The sequence below is a fragment of the Macaca fascicularis genome, chromosome 12, assembly GCF_037993035.2.
Source record: "Macaca fascicularis isolate 582-1 chromosome 12, T2T-MFA8v1.1".
NCBI lineage: Eukaryota > Metazoa > Chordata > Mammalia > Primates > Cercopithecidae > Macaca > Macaca fascicularis.
The window spans coordinates 9,516,146-9,538,921 of NC_088386.1; the positions used below are offsets into that span (position 1 = coordinate 9,516,146).

Below are 22,776 nucleotides of genomic sequence, written 5' to 3' on the forward strand. Positions count from 1 at the left end.
GTTGGAGTCACAGGGCTCAGCCCCCAGCACCACGAGACGGGGGAAGGAAGCACAGCTGGCAGGACAGGCACTCACATCTCACACACTCGGCAGGGAACACATGCCCCACAGCAGAGCCTGACTTGAGATTGTCTCTCAGCTTATTCCTAACCACTACCCAGAGGCACAGCCCCAGCCCAGATCCACTGGAAACCAGCCTGGTCACCTGTTTTCCTACCACCAGGGGAATCGGCCAGTCCTTGCAATTCATCACCAAAATCATCTTTCTACTTGGAAATCTTACCACGCCATGCCGCTGATTAAACCTCCAGCGTCCCCATGTTTATCCAGGACACAAGGAGGAGCCTGTGATCTGGCCTCTACTCACTTCTTCAGCTTTATCTGCCATTCTTCATCCCGCCCCCCGCCTTGTACGCACAAACACACGTTGTCCTTAAGACAAACCAAAGTCCCCATGGCTCCCTACAAGTCTCCACGCAATGGGCTCTCTGCATGCCCCGCTCCTGGAGAACCCTCCAAGTCCTCATTGGCAAATGCCAGCTTTTCCTGCCAACGCAGCTCAAACGTTGCCTCCTTTGGAGTGCCAGCTGTGACCCATTTCCATCAGGCGGCTCTTGATGTACCCATAGCATTCTATAGATGCCTGTTTCCTAACAGGGACTCTACTCTGTCGTATTCATCATGTAAAGTGGTCCAAGCTCCCAAGAAACCACACACAGAGGAGAACCTTAAGCAATTTTGTGCAATCGATACAAGAATAAATGCATGATGAAAACTTTTCCTCCAACAGACATACGTGAAAAGTACACAGGCACACTTTCCCCAGACATTGCTGGAAAATAAAAGCACCTCCAGTATCAATCTGATTCCAACTAATGCACGATGGTATGCCCACAAAGGGTTAAACTGAAGAGAGCCAGGGAAAAGGATGGTTGACAGGAGTGTGTTGGAGATGGAACGAGCCACTTGCCATTGGGCTGAATTGTCCTAATACGCATGAAAAGGCAGCGCTCAGCAAGGCTTGACCAGCACATCTAGGACACATGCTAGATGGAGGCCACAGAGATGGGGGTGAGACAGAGGCCCCCCTTTATGGGAGCTTAGAGTCTAGTAGAGAAAGAGAAAAAGGCAGACAATAAGACTTGGAATCAACCCAAATGTCCATCAGTGACAGACTGGATTAAGAAAATGTGGCACATATACACCATGGAATACTATGCAGCCATAAAAAAGGATGAGTTTGAGTCCTTTGTAGGGACTTGGATGCAGCTGGAATCCATCATTCTTAGCAAACTATCACAAGAACAGAAAACCAAACACCGCATGTTCTCACTCACAGGTGGGAACTGAACAATGAGATCACTTGGACTCGGGAAGGGGAACATCACACACCGGGGCCTATCATGGGGAGGGGGGAGGGGGGAGGGATTGCATTGGGAGTTATACCTGATGTAAATGACGAGTTGATGGGTGCAGCACAGCAACATGGCACAAGTGTACATATGTAACAAACCTGCACGTTATGCACATGTACCCTACAACTTAAAGTATAATAATAATAAATAAATTTAAAAAAAAAAAAAAAAAAGAACCTCGAAGGGAGAAAATGGCCAACACCCCCAGGAGGTGCAGCAACCTCTCAGAACTTAGCCAAGAGCAGTGGCTATTGGGGAAGGACCCTGAAGGAAGAGGGAACAGCAGGCAAAGGCACCTTTGAAAGGAGCTTTCAGAAAGTTGCAAGCACCTCTGCATGACTGGAGATCAGCGTTTCATCACAGGGGGCCGAGAGATGAGACCAAAGAGATAAGCAGTGGATGGATTTTAGGAGACTTCCCACGGCGTGCTAAGGAGATAAATCTTACACTCTAAGCAGGTGGGAGCCGTTCCTAGAGGAACAGGAAAATCACTGAGCAGCACTACGTGTGGAGTGTGAGGAAAGAAAAGGATGGGAGTCCTTGCTGGCACAAGCCTCGATTATGTACTCAGATTAAAGCTGAGAAATAATTCCACCTACAGGCCCAGCAGGGTTCCCATGCACAGTCGGGGGGTGCATGCATGCAGGCAGACATCCCGGGGAAGCACAGATGGGTTCTCACACAGCCTGTCAGGTGAGGAGCAAACACACGGCTCTGGAGAGAGGTCTGTGGTCAGAGGTGCTGCGCGGCCGCAGGGAGACACAGCCCGTGGTCAGTGAAGCTCTGTCAAGGTGCACGTTGGACAAAAATTCCCTCCGCTCAGTGACCTAGAAAGTATGCAAGAAAACAAATGAAAAGGATTCATTACCTCAGAAGGCCAGCAAAGATCATCTTCTCTTATCAGATAATGAGAGTGCTCTTCAGGAGCTGAGCATAAAAGAGAATCTATTACAAACACTGATCCCAGACGTGATGTGAAATGCAGCATCATCACAAACTGTAGTTCTTTACCAAAAAAAAAAAAAAAAAAAAAAAAAAAAGACACTCCGTAAATTTCAGACACAATTAGAAATGCAAAGATAACAAAGTCATAGGAGGAGAAGGAGGGGAAAAAATATTGGTTCTAGAGAGACTGTTAACAGTGAGGAAATATTAATACTGATTTCTACTTTTACAGCAGCAAGAATAATCAGGCTGAACCGGTGACTCAATTAACACACCAACGCTTAACCAGAGCACCAAAAGCAGAGTTCGCTGTGCTGAACACATGAAAATTCTGCACGAATCAATTTAAAATCATGTCCCCTCTTCTAGTGTGATGACGAATTTATTAACAGGCTCAATTGAGAGGATTACTCAGTCCCCACACCTTCCTGTGAGTGCTCAGGCTACAAGTCTTAAAATCCCAGGGTCACTAATGGAAGAATCCATGGAGGGGGCACAGCATGGAAGGCAGAGATGGGAAAATGCGCACCTGGGTGCTCGGCTCCCCCAGCGCGTCCTTAGAACTGCCTGGATGATGGCAGTGTCAGGGGCAGGACAAGGTAGGGTTTGCCTGGCATCAGCCTAGATCAGCATCTTCTGTTGCCAGCAAGAATGCACCAGAAAACAAGAACCAATTCAACATTTGCATTAGTCAGTGTGTCCCCACATTCAAACAGGAAATAAATATATAATAGAAAGGGAGTGGATACAAGGATGTAAAAGGAACAGCAAGACTACCCCAGTTCAAAACAGCCACTGAGCTTACCAGGAGAGGAAATGGAGAAGGGTAGGTCAAAGGAGGCAAACTTGCCATTATGCAGGATGAAAAGCTCTGGAGAGCCAACGAACAGCATGAGGACTAGAGTTAATGTTATTGGATGATATACTGAAAATTTGTTCGGAGAGGAGATTTTAGGGTCTCTTACAACAACATAAAAAGGTAACGATGGCAGGTGATGGACATGCTAATTTGCATGACTGTAGTAATCATTTCACTATTTAGATATAGATCAAAGCATCATATTGCACACCAAAAATCTATATGCTAAAAAAAACAACCACTGAGTCCCTTGAATTCGACCTCCTAAATAATTCCTCAATAAGCCCTGCTCCTGCCTCCCTACACTTTCCTAGTCCAGGCCTTCATGCTGCCTCCTGGGTCATTCCCAGAGCCTCCTGATTCATCAGTCTGGCATGGGTCCTGTACCTCCATTGGAGGAGTGCCACCAGCATGGCACGTCCAAAGCAAGATTCCATCAGAGCTCTTGCTCAACAGTCCCTGGTGGCTCCCACTGCCTCCTGAGTAACCCCAGATGGCATGCATGTCCTCAGCCTCTCTGCAGCCAGCTCCTTCTGCCTCCACGTTCCCCATCTGCTTCGCACCATGTCGTTTTGCAATCCTGGTCCCCTTTAGTTCTTAGAGCACACAGGGGGCATCTCGCTCCGCAATGCCCATCTAGACTCACGCTGTTCCCCCTGGCTGCAGCACCCTCTGCCTGCTTCCCGAATGGCCTGGAAAAGTCCTGTTGGTCTGCATTAGTCAGAGAAGCCTGGCTGCTGTAACAGACAATCCTGTGCCACCATGTGTCAACACCATGACGGTGCATGTGCTCACCTGCCCATCCCATGACTTCTGTTTCACTCAGCCATTCAGGCCCAGACTCCACCCCACCAGTAGTGGCTCAGCCCCCCAGGGCCTCAGCATCCAGCTGGCAGCCAGGGAAGAGGTACCAGGAAGCCTGACAGGGAGGGTTTATGGGCCAGGCCTTAAAAAGTTAAAGGTGGATGGAGGACATCATTTCTGATGTCCATCCATGGAGTGTATCTTTATGCCTAGTGGAAAAATTAGCCATTTGAGAGCAATTAGCCTGTCTCTCCAACAACATCTCGGGCCAGACAGGACACCATTCTGCAGCCTTACAGCTCTCTGCTCACCTCGCCCTTACACCAGGGATCTCTTTCCTCCATGACACCCACCAGACACTAACGGTATTGTAGCACAGACTGGGTCTCCACCTCTGTACCCCACCCCCTTATATGACAGGCTCTGGTGCATCTGGAAGTCAATCAGAGTGCACCAGAGCCTGGCAGCAAAATGGAGACACGTTTCATGGAGCAATGCGTGGTGCCTGGAGAAGGTCTCCTCTTCCAGGCACTTGCTGACCTGGCCCCACTCTCTCACTGGAACCGAACAGGACCATGGTAAACAGATATATGCCAAAAGGAGCCATAGCGTGCCTTTGGACAATGTTTGTCTTCAAAATGGTAGAACACAGTGAAATGAAACAGGCCTGAGCCTAAGAATTAATATACGAGGACTGGAGGAAGGAAAGAAGTGAACTTTTCAAAATTTTTCCCCTGCCTTGATAAATAGGTACCTAAAGGCGTGAATAAACAGAGGGAATAAATGATCAAGGTGAAAGAGAAACAGAGCCCTTGTGTTCAAGCAACAGTGATAATTTCTCCAGTTCATTGGTGTGATAGGCACTGTGCCGAGATCCTTGTATCTGCTATTTCTTCCAATGCTCAGTGGTAATCCTTCAAGATACGTGCTATTAATATGGACACCTTAAAAAGGGAGGGAACTAAGATTCAGAGATGATGGACATCTTGCTCAAGGTCACACCCTCAGAGCATAATGCAATTAAGATTTGAACCCAAGCATCCCACACCCAGTAGCGTACAGGATGACAGCATCTGTGAGTTAGAAGGGGGGTAATCATCTACGATGGGGTGCATGTCAGGAAAGGCATCTGGAGGTCAATCAGAATGCACCAGAGCCTGTCAGAAAATGGAGACGTGTTTCACGGAAGAATGCGTGATGCCGGGAGAAGGTCTCCTCTCCAGGCACTTGCTGCCCTGGCCCCATTCTCTCACTGGAACCAAACAAGACCATGGTAAACAGATCTATGCTAATATCATCTCTTCTTCCTATAGACAGCAAATTTTCTGAGCCATTCTACGAAAATCCCGGAGGCTGGGATCCATGAGGACTGCTCCATTCATCATAGGAGAATGCAGGAGAAACATTGATATTCCAAGCTGTAAGTTTCATTTGTAAATTAGAAACACTTACCTTTAATTCATATCCTCACCATTTTTGCTATTACTTTTGAGCACTCGAATTTTGTGCCCTGCTTTTACGAGGCCCCTAATCTTCAGCTCCGAGGGCCTAAAATTGTCATTCAGTCTAAATTAATAGCAGTCTTATTGGCTCATTATTTTTGACATCTGGTTGGAAGTGCAAAGCAATAGCTATTAGGTAATAATCGCAGTAGGCTCTGATTAGAAACTAATAACATTAGCAATAAACGTTAAATGTGGTTGCCATGAAGCTTTGAAGCTTGATTGAAGGAAGAGGACACAGCGCTGTTCTGCAACGGAGAGAATCTGGGGGAGGGGGCTGAAACTCACCTCCCAGTTCCTCCAGATCAGACCACCAGCCCTGGTAACTTACATCACCAAAAACAACATCTGATTCTATAACAGGAAAGAAAAATGTAGTAGACAAAAATCACAAGGCTTGAATGGAAATACAGCAAAGTGAATATTCTGAATTTCCCAAATTCACAAATAATTCACAGAGATTTTTATGTTTCTCTCAACGTTTTCCTGTCTTCTTCAACAAATGTGCATAAAACCGTTTCTTGCACTGGTAATTATTGATATTTATTGAGCACTAATTATGGTCCAGGCCCTCTTATTCTAAGCACTTCATATACATTATTGCATGCAATTCTCACCCCGCCCCCACCCCCAATAAAAAGCCTATGGAGTTGCTGCTGTCATTATTCCCATTTACAGATTGCAGCCTGAGGCACAGAGAGGTAAAGTCACTATCCCAGGCCACACATCTTGCACAGTAGCGGAGCTGAGGCTTGGATCCCAGCAGTAACGCTCACACTCACACAACACTGTCATTCTTGCTTTCATTTTCTAACAAGTTTTTCTGGAGCATGTACAATTTGCCAAGCGTTCCTTTCTAAGCTATAGCAGAAGGAGACTGGAACACAAAGAAACACAGGCACATATAGTCCTGGGCACTAACCGACTTGCCTGGATTGTTGCAATAGCTTCCTAACTTTTGAGCACCTCTTCTTTCTGGTATTTCCCAACGAAGCAGCCAGAGGGATCCTGTTAAAATGTGACTCAGGTCATGTCACTCCTCAGTTCAGAACTTTCCTCTAACTCCCTGTCTTGTTCACAAAAAAGGACAAATTAAACAGGATGATTTATGTCCACCTGGAGCTCCCCTCTTCTATCCCGCCTGTCACTTCTCTGGCCTGTCTCTCACACCTGTCCCATTTGGTCCATGCCAGTCCCATGAGCCTACCCTCCACTAGCAAACAGACCCGCACCTCCTACCTCAGGGCCTTTGCAATTGCAAAGTGCTCTTCCTAGAGTGCTCATCCCATTCTATCTTTTTACATTTTTTTAATTAACAAATGTTTATGGAGTCCAACATGATGTTCTGAAATATGTATACATTGTGGAATGATGAAATCAAGCTAGTTAACATATCCATCACCTCACATGCTTTTCAATTTTGATAGGAGAACATTTAAAATCTATTCTTTGGGCAGTTTATTATTAATTATAGTCACTGTGCTGTACGATAGATTTCCAGAATTTATTTTTCCTGTTTAACTGAAACTTTGCCCCCTTTAACCAACATCTCCCCATTTCCCGAACCCCGGCCTTCAATCCCTGGTAACCACCACTCTAGTCTCTGCCTCTGTAAGTTTGATTTTTTTTAAAGTACACATGCAAGTAACATATGCAGTATTTCCTTCTGTGCCAGGCTTATTTCACTTAGCATAATGCCCTCCAGGCTCCTCGCATTAGCTCCGTTGCTTGTCCCTTATCTCCTTCAGATTGTGTTCAAATGTTATTTTGCAGCAGGCTGTGTCTGAGCCTTTTTAAATGGTAAACACCTCCCCCGGTGATACTTCCCATCCCATCCATTTCTTGTTCTATTTCTCCATGGCACTTCTACCACCTGGCAAACTGTACGTGTTGGTCAGCTGGCTAGTTAGTAAGTTTGTGGATAGTTAACATTCTCTGTCTGCTCTCCACTGAAATATACGTTTCAGGAAAACAATAGAATGTGTCCCTTCTGTCCACTGCTTTATCCCCTGTGCTTAGAATGGTGTCTGCACACAGTCAATGCACAATTCATATCTGTTCAATGAATACATAAATCCTACCCTCAAGAATCTTATCTGTTTATGAAAACGAACTACACTCTCCCTGGGTGGTGCTTCAACCAACTTCACAAATGCCACACAAAGCCACCCCCACGTGGTATGCTAGCAGGCAGCGTAGGAGTCAGTGTGTCGATGGGGTAAAGGCTGGAAGATGTGTGAGCTCGCAGCTGTGTGAGGTCTTCCAAGGCACAGGATGGAGGGAACCTTCTGGAGAAAATACAGAGCTAAGCGTAGAAGTAGCAGCTTAGGATGGTTTAAAGCCTGATATGGCTGCTTACCAGCTCCTGCACTTACACCCTTGAGTGAGTTATTCAGCCTCTCCAAGCCTGAGTTCCCTCATCTGTGAGAACTGAAATAAAAGTCCTGCATGCCTTCAGTGGACTGATGAACCCTCCTCCTTTGGCCAAAAGACCTTGGAGTTTTTTTGGTTTTTTTTTTTTTTTTTTTTTTTTTGAGACGGAGTCTCGCTCTGTCGCCCAGGCTGGAGTGCAGTGGCCGGATCTCAGCTCACTGCAAGCTCCGCCTCCCGGGTTCCTGCCATTCTCCTGCCTCAGCCTCCCAAGTAGCTGGGACTACAGGCGCCCACCACCTCGCCCGGCTAGTTTTTTTGTAGTTTTAGTAGAGACGGGGTTTCACTGTGTTCGCCAGGATGGTCTCGATCTCCTGACCTCGTGATCCACCCGTCTCGGCCTCCCAAAGTGCTGGGATTACAGGCTTGAGCCACCGCGCCCAGCCTAGACCTTGGAGTTTTAAGTTCCCGACCATGGCAGGACAGAGACCAGATGCGTCCCGCTTGCTGCAAGTCCCTTTACCTTACTAACTATTGGCAGATTTTAATCAAAGGCTGACTTAAGGAGGACAAAAAGCCAAGCCAGAAGACTTCACTTCATCCAACCACCGAGCGCCCTCCTCCTGTTTATATGGTTCTGACCTGACAGCCACACTGGGCCGCAGAGGCTTCCTTCTTGATGGATGGATGTCTGCGAACAGGTTTGGACTGGTGTCTTAAGACTGCCCAGAGGGTGGACTTGTACTCTAGTTCACCTTTTTACGTTTACGATCCAGATAGAATACATTTAAATGTTAACTCTCCACCCCAAAGTGAACACAGGTTATATGTTCCATACGTTTCATGCATGTGAACCCAGGAATAAAATTCTCCTTCAAATTTACTGATTCCGACTCTCATTCAACATCTGTAAACTGATGATAACATCCACCAGGTCACAATGTTGTGGAGATGCAACGTAAAAACACATGCACACCATCTAATGCCACGCCTCACATACAGGGACGAAGAGAGCGAATTCCACTTTCCCTTCCCCTGGAAACTCTGGGACAAGCTGGAAAAGGCAAGAAGGAGCAGAGAAGCGGGAAGACTTTTTTGGAATAATCTCCAGTTGCACGGAAATATCCTCAAATGACGGCCAAGATTTCAGGCAGACCCAGCTGGCCCTGAAAGACAACAGAAATCCAAAGATAGGAACTGAATTTGTTTCCTGAAAGCAAAAATCTCCTCAAGAGCTTTGCTGAGCTCCTCCATCTGCAGTGAGGACCCACAAATCCAAACAAGCCTCACGCCAGCAGCAGGCTATGGGCCAGAGTGTCCAGCTTTGTCTGCAGCAACACGTCAGCCCTGGTGTGATACCAATGTTTTGCCCGAGTTTCCTAACTGAGTGTTGCCAATCACACCAAGCATTCCTCCAGGGCAGGGACAGGGTCCTGTCCCAGTTTTGTGCAGCACTAACAGCTCCTCTACATACCACTCTGGCATGGACATCACCTTGTAGATCCTCTAAACAGCCCTATGGGGTCAGCACATGGGACAGGGGTCACTGCTAAGCTCCCAGTTTACAGAAGACGAAACTGAGGCTTGGAGGGATTCCATGTCTCATCCACACTCTCAGACTAGCAGGCGGCTGATTCAAGACACGTACCCGACTGCTCTGACTTGGGTCCAGTGGCTGTTCCACTACATCACACAGCATCTGTACCTCTCAGCACTCAGGTGTTCCTAGATATGGATCAAACTAAACTGATGTGTCGAAAAATTGCCTGGCAATGACTACTTCCATTCATTGGTATGTACTCGATGCTAGGAACAGCACAAGTTATGCTGCACACACTCTTTCTTTAAACCTCAACATAATCCTATGGGGTATTACCATCTACCCCTGCAGTTCCCTTTAGTGATAAGGTAACTGAGACCAAGAGAAGTTAAGTAACTCTATCAGTGTCATGCAGCTAGAAAGAGACAGAAGTGGGACACAAAGTGACCCCTATGCCAGACTCTTACCCTGCACAGGGACACCTCTTGATGCTATGCAGGGAAGGAGTGCCTGGGGAGGTGAGGAACCCCAGTCCTTTGTAAGTCTCTGGAAGGAGGCCTCTCTGGGAGAGGAAAGGAAGCTAAATGCCCCAACACTGGATCTCTTTCCCTGGTGCGAGGAAGTGTTATACAACCTTTGAAGTGGATTCAAATGTCAATCACCAGCTAAAAGATATTGGTCAATCACCCAAACTTCATGAACTTCGGTTTCCCAGTCTATGAAATGGCACATACCGTATAGGATTATTTTTAGAATTAAGTGACATAAACAATGCAAACCATTAAGCACTGATGTGGGGAACATGCTCCATCCCTTTTCTCCCTTCCCACGTGATGGAAGGGACAACACTGGACATTGTTCAAGAAGAATGTAGAGTAAGAGGAGGTTATATCAAACAAGACTGGCTGGAGGTCTACAGAGACACAGGCCAGGAGGTGCTGAGGGGCAGCCGTGCAGGTAGGGCAGCGGGGTCAGAGGCCTGCAGCAGGACAGATGCCAAAGTTTCTAGAAAATCCAATTTGTGCCTTTGATTATGGTTTTGTCCCTTCTTGGGCAAGCTCAGCCCCAGACAGAGAAGAAGAACTCAAGGCACTTACCTCACCCTCAACCTTCCATCACTCACTTGCCACACACAGGGCACAGCCAGGCCTCTCTGTCCCATTGCAATCTGGAAGCTGTGGGCTCAGACCCACACGGTCTCTACTAGACTATAGGCTGACCCCCGTCCCCCAAACCTCCTCCCTCCAGTCTCTTACAAGGCTGTGGTTACTCCTTTTCCTCACCTAAAAGTCATCATTTTTCCTGTTCAAGGCAGTGCTGTACAATAGTTGGGGATGAGGGAAACTGAGGCATGCAGGGTGGCAGAGTAGCCATGACTATCCTTTGCAAGACAGCATCATCTTCCATGGGTTCGAACGACAGGGAGCCTGCAGGGAGCTTTGCTCTGTGCCACCTCCCCGTGACATTCCATAGACAGCTGCCTGCCCGTAGGGAGGCGGGAAGCACATCCGTCTCTCCGGAATTGACCTCAGCCTGGCTTTTTAGTCCCTGAGGTTGGGCTAATACACAGCTAATTATGAATGTTTCTGGCCCGGGTTCCCTCCCTGAAAAGCTGCCACATTCAGCAGGGCTTATGAAGTCCCAGCTATGTCGACAGCCCCCAGATGCCTTGAAGGCTGAGGAAGTGCCTCCAATGGCCATTGCCTGTAGCTGCGAGGTGAACATCAGCAGCCCTGCCAGTCGTGGGTTTTCTGAACTAGGGTTCCGCTGGACCTGCAGAACATTGGGACACTTCGTTTTCAGCAGCGTTCTGATGCCTTTAGAATTTCAGATTTGTTAAAGCACCAGCTCTTCACAAAACCTTGAAAATAAATGGAGACTGACCGAAAGCAAACCTTCCAGGACAATGTCTGTAGATGGTCCCAGCATGAGCTTGCTCCCTCCCTTCCTCCACCCTCCCAGGCACCCAAACCTGCCTCAGGACCACAAGCACAGGAAGTCATGTTAGGGTGCCTTGGCCACAGGACAGGAGATGGATGGAAGTGGCAGTAAAATAAACAGGTCTTTATAGTCAGAAAGCCATGGTGTGAATCCTGGCAGCACCATTTATAACCAGAGTGACTAGGGACAAACTGCTTCACCTCTCTGAGTCTTGGTATTTCCGCTGTAAGACAGGGAATGGTATCCGTCCTGAAACGTGGTTTTGAGAATTATAGCACAGAATTCAAAGCAGAAGACCTGGCACAGAGCCTAACACATAATAAGCACATAATTTACCTGCCTTCCACAGTCAGGAAAGGAGACACTGAGAAACACATTGAAGGTGATGAAGTAGTAGGTTTCTAGCTTTAGATCAACGGATGTCAAGAATCCAGCTGTCAAAGCGCCCAGGTTCTGAGGCCATGGTGGTCAGTTGGTTTCCAGGCAATGGGGTCTTAGCTATAAGCAGTTTGGTAATTTATATTGGTGGGGTCCTGGGAAGCCCTCAGCCTCTCCCTTCAGTATGTTTCTGTCCCTCAGCTATCAGGGGGTTAACATTCCTCTGTAAGAGTTTCCCTATAGAGCCATAAAACTGCTCCTTGTTAGAAGCTGTCAAAGAACAATGACTCTAGAGCACTGATGTCATAGTATCACCCCCATCTCCCATCCCATCAAGCCTACAGGATCGAGTAAGACTCCTTGGCAGAGCTCTCAACGCTCTTTAAAATCTAGCCCCATCTATAGCTTCCCAGGCTCATCCCCAGCAATGTTTTATGACATTGTCACTACATCACTTATTTAGTTATCCGTCCTCAAACTTGCCATGCCCTTCCACAGCTCCTCACTTTAGCCTTTGCTGTTCCTCTTCCTGAAACACCCTGTCCTGCATGTTTGTCTCATGGACTCAAGTGTAAGTCTCAGCCCAAACCCTCAAAACCCCTTGCAGGTGAGTACCATGCTTCTGGCCAGGGCTGAGGGAAGAGGGAAGGGAGAAGGTGGCTGTCATTTCCGGAACACCTGCTACCCCGTCCCAAGCACTGTGCTGGAGGATTCACAGAGGCATACTTACCTGTTTTAATCTGCAGGACAACCCTAGGACTATGTATTTTCTCAGTTTAGTGAGAGGAGAGAACTGAGATGTAGGAAGTTAAAGAAACTTCTTTCCCAAAGTTACAGGGCTTAGAAAGATAACAGGGAGATCTAACCCCAAAGCCGGGGCACCTGCCCATTACCTCACACTGCCCCCCATCACTGTGTTAAGCATGACAATGACAAGTGCCTTCGATGGGGGTTCACAGAGGCTCTGGTGGCCTCATGGCCACCTCTGACATGGCGTTTGGCTTCTGAACTCGCTTCCTCGTGTCTGCCCAGCAGCCACACAGATGAGTAACCCACCTCCTCCTTACACTTCCCTCTCTTGGCCACCAGTGCCAAGCAGTCACAAGGGTGCTGGACTTCACTCAAGTCATCCAGCCTGAGTCCACAGGAAGGGCCATCTAGGATCCTCCCGTTGCCAAGGATGTCTGCCTGTGGTCCTCAGATTAGAGCAGAAAGGAGAGTAAGTAGCTCCTGGTGAAAACAGAAGTCACCAACGGCCTACTACATGGAAATACTTGACAAGTAAGTGGCCAAACAAGAAGGACCCATGGCAGAGTCACCAAATGTCCTCTCTGCCCAGTCGTTCTAAGCCTCCTTCCTGGGTCTTCTTTCTCGGTTTGGCCCCGGGTTCCATGCTACCCGCTCTGGGCTTGGCACTCCAAGTCCACTCCATGCGTCTCACTCTCTCCTCACAGGGCCTCAGACTCCCGCAATAGCTCCCACATTTACATCTTCAGCCCTGACCGCCTTCCTTCTTTCCAACCCTGTGATTCCCCTGCTACTAGATATCTTCTCCCAAGTGTGGCAGAGGCATGAGTCCAAAATGACCTTGATCATCCTTCTTCCTCTTCAGCAAACACTTGTTTTTCCTAATTCCTTTATCTTGCATGATAACACCCACCCAGTTGTCCAGGTCATAAACCCAGGTGTGTTATTCTTGACTCCTTCATCGCATCCCTTGCCCATATCCAGTCAGTTACTGAGTTCTGCAGATTAATGTCTCTTTTATCAGTCATTTCCCTCTATTTTAAGACCACTGTTGTAACTCAGGACTTATCTCTTTTTTTTTTTTTTAGACGGAGTCTCACTCAGTTGTCCAGGCTGGAGTGCAGTGGCGCCATCTTGGCTCACTGCAACCTCCATCTCCTGGGTTCAAGCGATTCTTCTGCCTCAGCCTCCTGAGTAGCTGGGACTACAGGTGCATGTCACCACACCTGGCTAATTTTTGTACTTTTAGTAAAGACATGGTGTCACCATATTGGCCAGGCCGGTCTTGAACTCTTGACCTTGTGATCCACCCACCTTGGCTTCCCAAAGTGCTGGGATTACAGGCATGAGCCACCGTGCCCGGCCAGGACTTATCTCTTAATGGGTCTCTCTGCTTTCTGTTCCTTTGCAAGTGACAGCAATGGTCAAATTTGCCAGACCGAATCTTATCTTTTTCACCCCTTTGCAAACCCATCAGCATCCCTATACATCTTTGAGAGAGAAACTCTTACTTCTTAAATCCACAGATGACACCCTGGGGGATCGGAACACCCCTGCTGTCTATCCTTATTTCCTGCTGCTCTCCCAGTCATACAATATGATCCACAGACCCCAAGCCGCAATCTGTTTCGCACTCTGTGTCACACACACCACTCTCTGCCTCAAGTGCCTTTCTCACCCTGCCCAGCCCCATGTTGGACCAACTCCTACTCACTCTTCAAAACCCAGTCCAGGTGTGGCCTCCTCTGGAAAGCTTTGAATGGTACCAGTCTGCTTTAGAGGTGGGTTCACTGCTGTCATAGAATAACACATTGCCCCTTCTGATCATCCACTTTCACACTTGAACACGGGCTCTGTTTGGTTGGTCTTTGTATTCCTCTAGCTGGCCCAGGTCCTGGCATAGGGCCAATCAATACATGTTCACTGAATGCAAGAAAGAATGGATGGAGGAACAAATGAATGAATCCAGGGAACATCTGATAACTCCACTAAGGTCAACGTTCCTCAAAGAAATACTCAGATGGGAAAATCACAATTTTCTCTTCATACTCATGGTGACAAAATGCCCAGGCACTTTCCATCTTCTCCATTAAATGGGTAAAATTGGGCTTCTGGCCACAGTGGCCCTGGCAGATGGAGGAGAGAAGATGAGGAGTCTTTCTGAATGGTGCATTTTCCTCTCTTGGTTTTCTTAGCTGCCAACTCTAATTCACAAGTTCAGATGGCCTGAGGACAACCAAATCCAAAGCATCCCACGCAGGAACCAGGCCCTCTCATCCAGAGTTGTCAGAAAGGCCGCCGGGGAATCACTGCATCTCAGACTTGATGTGAGTAAGAACCCCTGATGACTTTGCTAAAAGCTTTCTTGGCCTCACTTCCAGATTTTCTGATTTGCTGAATCTAGAGAGGGGCCCAGAAAACGTGATTTTACTGAGCAAGCTTCACAGGTTGTTCTGGTACAAGTTGTCGGTGAATCACACTTTAAAAACACTGCTTTAGGCTGGGCGCGGTGGCTCACGCCTGTAATCCCAGCCCTTTGGGAGGCCGTGGTGGGTGAATCAGGAGGTCAGGAGTTCCAGACCAGCCTGACTAACATGGTGAAACCCTGCCTCTACTAAAAATATAAAAATTAGCCAGGTGTGGGGGTGCGCGCCCTGGGAGGCGGAGGTTGCAGTGAGCCAAGATTATGCCACTGCACTCCAGCCTGGGCAAACAGAATGAGACTCTGTTTCAAAAAAAAAAAAAAAAACACTGCTTTAGGTGTTTAGAAAAAAGTCCCACCCATTCCTAAGCCAAATATAATTTGCTTTGATTTTTCATAGACCTAATCTGGGATAAAGTGCTCTGAAAATCAAATACATTTGATATTCTGTTCAGGGTCAATGGAAGCAATCACTTCTCCTCAGCTTGGAGATCCTATTAGGAGAGCAGATGACTTAAGTATCTTAGAAGATTGAGATGCATTTGGAATATCATTCATGACTCCTCCCTGCAGGGAGTACTAAAAACAATGCTGAGAGAGCGGTGTGTGTCCCTGTGTGTGTGTGTGCACACACACAGGCACACACACACACACCTCTGCACGTGGACGTTCATCTCATCTTCCACAAACACAATTTTGTCACCTATTTCACCATTTGGGGTAAAACTTAATCCACTTTAGAATTAAATCAAAAGGAGGGGGTTGCATAGAAGGAAAATAAGACATTTGTGTTTCCACTGTACATTATAAATACGAAGATGTAAGAAACTCTCTGTAGCCTTGCTGTTCATATACAGAAAAAGCTAAGTTTCATCTGCATATTCCTGTACACATACACATTTAATGTTGTTCTAAGTGAAGAAAATCACAATTTTAAATTATTAGCATGAATATTAACATTTCTCTCTCCATTGAACAATGCCAGTTATACATGCAAATATAAGAGCATTGAACTCACATGTGAAGTCACTTCAAATACAGTTGTATTTCATAGCTTACACATGCATACATATTTCATTCTGGCCAAAAGAGTGAAAACCCTACACAAAACAAACTCAACTGTTTCTATTTCACTCTTAATATGTGCATTTTCTGCCGGCACTGTATGGAAGCTGGCGGTTTCCATAATACCTTGTACTGACTCAGAGTCTCTCTGAACTCTCACGAGTTCACTCATGGGCATCATGAATCCTCTGTGTGAACGAGGCATTGGCAGATGTGCGCATGCTCCATTGTCCCATTAGATTTCACTTATAAAACACAAGTTCAAAAAAAATTATCAAGAACTTCAAGATGGCAACACCAGACCATTACAGCAAGAACAAGCCCCTTCTGAGTGCACTGCCTTGTGCAATTGTCCAGGCTGCGTGCCCAAAAAGGTGGCCCTGTATGTCCTGTGAAGTCTAGGAGGTATCTTAGACAAGTGTGAGAGATCTAGAGGTGAGAGGCTCTTGACCCACATCAGCAAAGGTGAAGGAGAGAAAAAACTGCATTGAGGGTGAACTGCACTTCCAAAGACAGTAGGGCAGGGATGAATGAAGTCAATTGCCCAGGAAGGCTTCCTGGAAGGCTGGAGGGTCCATGAAGGGGGCAGAGGGTTGGAGTAAGTGACGAGTGCCAACTGGAGAGGACACCAAACTCACAGCACAAGAACTGCAGCTTGAAGTGCCCAGCAGAGAACCTTAGGGAGAGTCACTAGAGAGCCCCAGAGGAGGATAAGGTGGCTGCTGTATAGCAACCATCCAGATGGCCCCAGTGCCACATCAAATCTGCACCAGCCAAGGGAGGCCTTCTCTGCCCCACCTCTGCTCTCCTCTGCCTCCACCTACAACTCTGCAGGCATCAGGAGCCACAGCTGGAGGACTGTCAAGAATAAGGTTGGGGAAGCAGAAAGAAGCCCATCATGTGTCCAACCAACTTCATTCAGCCTTTCTGTTCTAAAGCAGGTCCCAGCAGAGGGAGGGCAGAAGAATTAACTTTGAAAGAAGTTCACGGTTTTATTGTACTAGATGGGACATTTCAATTACAGAAATGGAACTGTTCCCATAATAAAAAGACATTAGAGGATGTTCCACTGCCTCAAAGTGACAGGCTCTCACATGCTCATGTTTGGCTTAAATAAACAGAGTTAATGTGTTTTCAGCTCATTCGAATAAATGTTTTCCTGTGCGTACACACACACACATTACATACATCACACACACACACAACTCTGCCGTGTGCATCCTCTAAGTTCACCTAATCATCTATCCACGGATACACTTGTGTCACCTTTTCTACCATTTGAGATGAAAAGCTAACTCACTGCAGAATAAAATCAAATCTCAAAGTTTAATAAGGAGGAAAAGGGGTTGTGTAAAGGGAAAAAAAATCATGTTCTCACCTTCACTGTATATTATGAACACAAAAACTTAACAGAAGGAACTCTCTGTAGCACAGCTTTCTTCCACACGTCTATGAGTTTGTCTGTTTGTCTGACTGGTTGGCTGGCTTGTCTGTTTTTGTTTGCTTGCTTGCCATTTGTTTGGGGTTTCTTCGCGATAGGGTGATCATTGTGTCCAGATGTGGACTTGAACCCCTAGCAATGTCCCCAGCACAGAATCCAGGGGATGTTTTCTTAGGCAGTCCAAGACTACTGAGTACAGTTCTTTTACTTGAAAACATTAAAATTCCTTTAGAATCTCCAGTTCAAAAAAAGTATGTGCATTAAAAAAACAAATTACTAATATAATATATCCTCACCCAGGTGCCCAACTGAAGATTTCTGACCACTTCAACCTGGTGGATTCTGGTGCTTAATCCTGAATCAAAAGAAATAAAATGAGCTGTGAAGAAAGAACTAACATAAAGTGTATGTATTTCCTATTTATTTTAAAGTGAGAGGAGTTTTATTCCTCTCACTTTATCATGGGAAAAATTATTCTTTTCTAGATTTTAAAACTTCTTATCTACTTGCAACATGAAAACAGGTTTTTAGGGGTTTTTTTAGGATGTATAATTCTACAACACAAATCACTCAGCATAAATATCGGTATTAAATCATCATATATTCAGAGCTTTTGGGGAAAATTCATTGTATTTTCACAATAATAACATTCAAAACCTTTATATTTCCACCTTAGGCTCCAACACAAGTCTTCCTTCAGGCCTCTTGAATGATCATTTTCCTAAAAAAGCAACAACACTGGCAATTGCAATGAATAATTATATATCAAATATCATTTTTGAGGTCTTTCTGTGTTCAAGGCTCTATGTGAAAAGCTTCATTTGTATTGACCATTCAGTTCTTACCAAAACCCCATGAATTTTACAGATGTAGAATCTGAGGCTAGATTGTTCCCCCAGTCTGTTGCAGTTCATTAAGCTAGGATGCAGCAGGATTGGGAGACAGTCCCAGGCAGGCTGGTGCTACAGTGGTGTTTGGAGCGCCTCCTCTGGGTGACTGAAGACCATGCCTCTACTTGAAGGGGTTCATAATATCATCAGCACCAGCTGTTTACAGATTTCACAGAGAGGTGCAAGTTAATGGTATGGGTCTTAGACCCAACATTTTACAAAATCACGCAGTGGAGCTTAAGAGAAGCATTTAAAGAGTTTCCCCATCTGGGTAATAGAGATAATGGGAGAAGCCCTACCAACTCCAGAATGTTGATATGGAGTCAAAAGAGCAAAAGAAGTGTGATCCTTAAATCAAATATCTAGTTCTTAATAACTTATTATCTTCAACGCTTCAAAACCTTTGTAAAAACATTTTTTCAACTGTTGAGATAACTACTAATTTAATGAAAGGTGTATTAGTCCATTCTCATGTTGCTGTAAGGACAGAGACTGGGTAATTTATAAAGGAAAGAGATTAAATTGGTTCACAGTTCTGCAGGGTTGGGGAGGGCTCAGGAAACCTACAATCATGGCGGAAGGAGAGGCAAACACATCCGTCTTCACAAGGTGGTAAGAGAGAGAAGAATCAGAGTCAGGCGTAGCGGGAAGCCCCTTGTAAAACCATCAGATCTCGTGAGAACTTACTATCACAAGCATAGCATGGGGGAAACCACCTCCCTAATTCAATTACCTCCCACCTGGTGCCTCTCACCACATGTAGGGATTAGGAGAACTACAATTCAAAATGAGATTTGGGTGGCGACACAGCCAAACCATATAGGAAGGAGATAAAAGAAGAAGAAAAGGAGAGAGAAAGGGAAGGAGGGAAGAAAAAAGAAGAAACTAAGATTAAAACAAAACCCCCAGTGAAGCAATGGCAGAACTGAGATTAAAACCCAATCTCTTTTACTCAAAAACCCAATATGAGAAGAAATGGTGATATTTGCCTTTTCATTTAGTTTATGGCAGTTTTTCAAACACGGTTGTCTTTTTTGAACATGTCAGAGGAAATCTCATCCTTGGAAATGCCTTACACACGTCGTGGCCATGCTGGAGGGAAAATGGGGATTGTAATCACCATCTCATGAAAGATGTACTCAATATAACAGAAAGATCATGCTTAGTTAAATAAAGTTGCTCCGTGAAGATTTACCTGATAAAGATGCATACGCACTAAAAACAAGTGGTGTTCTCCAGTTATGAGCAAAGCCTCATGTCTACCTAATTTCCCACCATTTCTCACATTTGAGGCTTTTGCAGGGAGAATAATGTTATCACCTCACAGCCAAAGGCTCCTGGAAGGCCACACGTTACTCTCATAAGCCTACTCATTATTATTATTATTGGTGTTGTTCTTGTCCTCATGATTTTCATTATTTATTACTGGCTTTGCTCTTACAGTGAGTAAATAATTCTCTGGAAGTAATCTGTTCCCCCAGGTGAGTGAATAAAGACTTCCTCTTTTCAGAGTAAATGCTTTTTTTTTTTCTTTGTTGGCCAAAATGCATACCACTCCCTCACAGTGGCCATTTCATAATATGGTTAAACCTAATTGTATCACCTGCTGAAGGAGGAGCGTCACCAAAATGGTGGCCCCCATGTCTCCTATCAGGCCCTGTGAAAGCCCCCAACACAGGAAGGAAAGGATAGTTGTGAACTAGGGGAAATGCCTAGCGGATCAACAAAAACCCGCCTAGGAGAAAACAATCATTCATTCCCTCAAGAATTGCCCACCCCCACCACCTCACAGGTCTGAAATTGCAGAATCCAATGTCTCCAGGGACCAGGCAGATGGCAAAACTCAGGCGACTCACACATGTGAAGCAGGGGAATGTTGCGAGTCGCGGAGACATTAGTGTTCCTCTCTAACTGCAATGTTAGTGTTGCCAGCCTTTCAAATGTTTTCAAGAGATGCAGGAAGTTGAGACTTTTGTGTGAAAGAGTACACTCTTCAAGTTTGGCAACTTTTTTTTTTTTTTTTTGAGACAGAGTCTCGCTTTGTCGCCCAGGCTGGGGTGCAGTTGCGCGATCTCGGCTCACTGCAAGCTCCTCCTCCTGAGTTCACGCCATTCTCCTGCTTCAGCCTCCAGAGTAGCTAGGACTACAGGCGCCCACCACCGCGCCTGGCTAATTTTTTGTCTTTTTAGTAGAGATGGGGTTTCACCGTGTTGGCCAGGATGGTCTCGATCTCCTGACCTCGTGATCCACCTGCATCGGCCTCCCAAAGTGCTGGGATTACAGGCGTGAGCCACCGCACCCTGCCTTCACATTTGGTAACTGTTTTGTTCTAATTTAATACACTGTGTGGGCCAAACAAAAGCCAATTTTTGGCCAATCATGTGATAGCACTTCAAGTCAGCTTCTGCATAACTGAAGGAACAACCTGTCCAGTAGGTGACCAGTGATCAGAGGCATGGATAGGAGTCCAGTGCAGGATGGTATTTGAATGCTCTTAAGATTTGAAACCCTGAATTTAATACAATTATCCTGGTGGGCTTCAATGCGTGCAGCCACCGGAAAAGGCTGTCTGCCAGTGGGGTGGGAGGGGTTGAATGCTAACTTCTCTGAGCCTCAGTTTCTCCAGCTATAGAATAGTAGGAAAGACAATAGTATTTATAAGTTTACTGTAGGGATTAAAATGCAGTAATACAAAAAATGAGTCAGACTAGAAACCTCATGGTAGGCGTTCCATAATCTTAGTTCCCAGCTCCAGCCAAACAGCTGTGTGACCTTGGGCATGTCCCTTTATTTTTGTGGACTACAAACGCACTAGTGCTGGGTTTGGGCCACGTTATCTCTGTAGCTTCTTATGTGTAGCTGTTCTGGGATTCCCCGAGGACCGCCTTCCTCTCCCTAACGGTGCTGCCCTGTTGACATTCTGTTCTCTCGATAATTACTAGGATGGCTCTACCAACACAGTTACCTCAGAATCGAAATCCAGCAAAGGAGTCATTAGCAGTTTAACTGCATTTTAAATATATGTATATATAAGATCTCCAGATCTCCCACAACGCTATCTAAAGGACAAACGATTGTCATTTAAGTTTTGACATAATTATAACATTTAAGGTTAAAATGTGCACGGCTCGATAATCCTTCCTGAGTAATTGCAGTGTTTCTAGCCGAACTGGAGGCTGATAATTGACTTGCCTGGAGGTTGCTAGGGAAGCACTAACTTCACAGGATGAGTGAGGGGAGTTAAATCATAGGACCTGGAAGAGACTGTCATGTCTTTCAAAGAATAACCCAGTTAACTACAGCAGGGCGGGGCAGAGCAGGGAGCGCTGGAGCAAATCCAGCTCCCACCAGAGCGAGACATGCTATGCAGGGACCAGAGCAGCTGCCACTGTGCCCGGGGAAAGACGCCATTTATCACGCTCCTCTGACCCCCTCCATACGTGATGCTATTGCTACACTCCATCATCATCATCACGTCTCCCCAGGTACCAGTCAGTTTTTGCTGCAAAACAACACAAAATCTCTGCCGCGTGACAGTATTATTTCACATCTGGTCTGTGGGTCTGCTGGGTTGGCAGCAGGTCTCCAGGTCTGCTCCCCATGTCTCTCATCCTCAGGCTTCCTGGGCACAGTCCTTTCGTGGTGATGGCAGACTGCATGAGGACAAGCAGATACACACAAGGCCTCCTCCGACCTCAGCACAGACTGGAGCACTGAAACTTCCACCCAGTTCTACAGGCTGGAACAACCACACGGCTAAGCCCAGCCTCAGAGGGAACAGAGGGGGAGAGACTCCTCCCATGGTGGGGCAGGGGAGTGAATATTTGCTGAACAATCATCTAATCTGTGGCACCCCTAATGACCTTGAGTCTCTGAGGACAGGAATCATTCTTATTCCCTCCCCAGCACGCTGCCCAGCATAGCTCTAGAAACGGTGACTCTGACTCCTTGCTGAAATCCAATCCAATGATAGCCAGTGGTAGGTCACTTAGGCCACAGGCTGTGATCATAGGAAAGTCCAGGTAGGCAAGCCAGCATTAGGGAAGTCTGCTAGAAGTGAATAGAGCTCCAGCTATGTTACACTTTTCTAAGAAGTGGGCTGTAAAAGGAAGTAGTGTCATGTCTAAAAGTTCTGGAGCCACAGGCCAGTGATTAAACTGTGCACAGAAGAACAATGACAGTAGCCAGGGCCGAGGTGGCCACAGGGCTCAAGAACAGGCAGACGCTTAGTCCTGAGAGCCATGACAGCAGGCAGGAGCAGAACCACGGTGGGGCCAGGATTCCTGAGCAGGACGGGGCTCTCTCTTAAGCTCAGATGGTCCTCTGGGGCTTGGCAGCATGGTGAGCTGCAAAGACGTGGGCTTTAGCATTGCAGACATCTAGAGTCTTTCATCTATCTAATGAGGTAAGCTTTCTAACCTCCAAAACTTGATTTCTTCATCTGCGAAATGGGACTA

At 46.3% G+C, this 22,776-nt stretch overlaps 1 long non-coding RNA gene across 1 annotated transcript in view; it reads right to left on the minus strand.

Moving 5' to 3' along the window:
• Positions 1–1,790: 1,790 nt before the first annotated feature.
• Positions 1,791–22,776, minus strand: part of LOC135966417 (uncharacterized) — a 239,658-nt gene continuing 218,672 nt past the window's right edge. The window contains exon 3 of the long non-coding RNA XR_010579740.1: positions 1,791–2,242. This is a non-coding gene — a long non-coding RNA (uncharacterized lncRNA). The remainder of the gene's footprint in view (positions 2,243–22,776) is intronic.